Genomic DNA, 3,202 nt, shown 5'->3' on the forward strand with positions numbered 1-3,202 from the left:
ATCAATGTTCATAAGAGAAATTGGTCTGAAATTCTCTTTTTTTGTTGGGTCTTTGTGAGGTTTAGGTATCAATGTAATTGTGGCCTCATAGAAGGAATTTGGTAATGTTCCGTCCATTTCTATCTTTCGGAATAGCTTGAATAGTATTGGTATTAACTCCTCTTTGAAGGACTGGTAGAATTCTGCGCTGAAGCCATCTGGCCCTGGGCTTTTTTTGGTTGGGAGACTATCAATGGTTGCTTCTATTTCTATAGGCGAAATAGGGCTATTTAATTTGTTTATCTGGTCTTGGTTCAATTTTGGCAAATGGAATCGGTCGAGAAATTTGTCCATTTCCCTTAAATTTTCGAATTTTGTGGCATAAATGCCTTTAAAGTAGGTTCTTACGATTCTTTGTATTTCTTCAGTATCTGTTGTTATGTCTCCCTTTTCATTTCTGATTTTGTTAATTTGGATAGTGTTTCTCTGTCTTTTCGTTAGGTTGGCTAACGGTTTGTCTATCTTGTTAATTTTCTCAAAGAACCAGCTCTTGGTTTTGTTGATTCTTTGGATTGTTCTCTTTGTTTCTAATTTATTGATTTCAGCCCTGAGTTTGATTATTTCTAGGCGTCTACTCCTCTTGGGTGTTTCTGCTTCTTTTTTTTCTAGAGCTTCCAGATGTGTTGTTAAGTTGTTTATGTGAGATGATTCCATTTTCTTTTTAAAGGCACTTAGTGCTATGAATTTTCCTCTTAGCACTGCTTTCAATGTGTCCCACAAATTTGAATATGTTGTTCCATCATTTTCATTGAGTTTCAGGAAGTCTTTAATTTCTTCCCTTATTTCTTCCATGACCCATGTGTCATTAAGTAGAAAGTTGTTTAGTTTCCACGTGTTAGTATGCTTTTTGTTATTTCTGTTGTTGTTGAAGTCCAGCCTTAGACCATGGTGATCTGATAAGATACAAGGTATTATTTCAATCTTCTTGTATCTGTTGAGGTTTGCTTCGTGACCAACTATGTGATCAATTTTAGAGAATGTTCCATGGGGTGCTGAGAAAAAGGTATACTCCTTTGCGTTTGGGTGGAAAGTTCTGTAGATATCTGTTAGATCCATTTGGTTCATGACATTGGTTAATGAGGTTATTTCCTGGCTTAGTTTTTGAATCAAAGACCTATCCTTGAGTGAAAGTGGGGTATTGAAGTCGCCCACTATTAATGTGTGGGTATCAATAAGTGGGGCAAGCTTTGTTAATAACTCTTTTACAAATGTGGGAGCCCTTGTATTTGGAGCATAGATGTTCAAAATCGTGATGTCTTCTTGGTTGACTTTACCTTTGACGAGTACGAAGTGTCCATCCTCATCCCTTTTGATTAATTTTGGTTGAAAGTCTATTTTATTAGATATTAGAATGGCTACCCCAGCTTGTTTCTTGTGACCATTTGCTTGGAATATTTTCCCCCAACCCTTTACTCTGAGGCAATGTCTGTCCTTGTGGTTGAGATGTGTTTCTTGAATGCAGAAGAATGTTGGGTCGTGTTTATGCAACCACTCCATTAGTCTGTGTCTTTTTATTGGAGAATTGAGACCATTGACATTGAGAGATATTAATGACCAGTGATTGGTAAGTCCCTTCATTTTTGGTATTTGTAACAGTCAAGATTTTGTGAGGTTGTGATTTTGCAATGGTATAGTTACCTATTTCCTATGTAGTTTTGGTTGTAGACCAGTTGGGGTAGAGTTTTCCTTCTAGTAACTTCTGTAAAGTCGGATTTGTGGCTAGGTACTGTTTGAATTTGTTTTTGTCATGGAATATCTTGTTTTCACCATCAATGGTTATTGATAATTTTGCTGGATATAGTAGTCTTGCCTGGTATCTGTGTTCTCTTAGGGTTTGCAGAACCCCTGTCCAGGCCCTTCTGGCTTTCATGGTCTCTGCTGAGAAGTCAGGAGTAATTCTGATAGGTTTGCCTTCATACGTTACTCGGCCTTTTTCTCTTGCCGCTTTTAATATTTTTTCCTTGTTCTGTATATTTTGCGTTGTTATTATTATGTGACGGGAAGACTTTCTTTTCAAGTCTATTCTGTTTGGTGTTCTGTAGGCCTCTTGTATGCTCGCATGCATCTCCTTCTTCAAATTGGGGAAATTTTCTTCTATTATTCGATTAAAGATATTTTCTGGACTGTGGAGTCGGTTGCCTTCTCTTTCCTCTATCCCTATTATTCTCAAGTTTCGTCTTTTCATGTTATCTTTTATTTCATGAATGCTTTGTGTCAGGAGCTTTTCAGATTTAGCATTTTCCTGGATGGTTGATTCCAGTTCTGCGATTGTATCTTCAAGTCCCGATATTCGTTCTTCCATCTCTTGCAATCTGTTAGATAATGCCACCTCTGAGATCCTTGTTTTCTTCTTTGATGCCTCTTGATCACGTTTTTCTTCTGTGTGTTCCTGTATCATAGCTTCCATTTTTATCTTCATGTCTTGGACTGTTTTAATGATTTCCTTCATCTGGTTATTTATATTTTTCTGAAATTCTTCAAATGCCTCTTTATATGATTCTTTTAACTCTTCAGCCCTCTTGTTTGCCTGCTCCTGCAATTGTTTACAGATTTTAATTGTTTCTTCCTTTATCATTGTCTTTACTAGGGCTTTGAGGTCCTTTTCTTGACTATCCATTGCTGTTAGGTTCTCCAGGTTGTTTTCATTGGGAATGCTGGGATCTGGAGATGCCAAACTGTTTTGGTTTTTGTTAGCATTCTTTCGCTGTCCTCTTGTCATTTTGATGTCTCTGATGTTGGAAGATATTTTGTAGTGACCTTCGCTGGTTGAGAGTGGTTAATTGATGACTGATTATAGGTCAGGTGCTCTTGCCTGTGGGGATCAAGGAGTATTTCCGTGGAACAGGTAGTTGATCTGGTTTCCCTTCTGGTGATTTTCCTCTGCACCGTGGGCTCCAGGCTGAGTCATCCAAAGTAGCTTTCTCTTTGGATTTTACTGCTGTGATTCAGATCAGCAGTTTTGGGACCTAGATTAAGGTCCACACACAGACGTTCTGGTTGTGTAGGTTGATCTCTGCTGCCTGTCCTTCCTGTGGCTTTGTAGTCAAGATCCCAGGTAAATCAGATCTTCTGGAGGTGTAGCTGTCTTTTAGGTCTGTCTCTATACCCTGTAAAGGTGTTCACCTTCTCCCAGAACTATATGCCTGGAGGGACCAAGGTCGCT

Source organism: Acomys minous (genome assembly GCF_964271855.1).
Source record: "Acomys minous genome assembly, chromosome: 5".
NCBI classification, from domain to species: Eukaryota; Metazoa; Chordata; class Mammalia; order Rodentia; family Muridae; genus Acomys; species Acomys minous.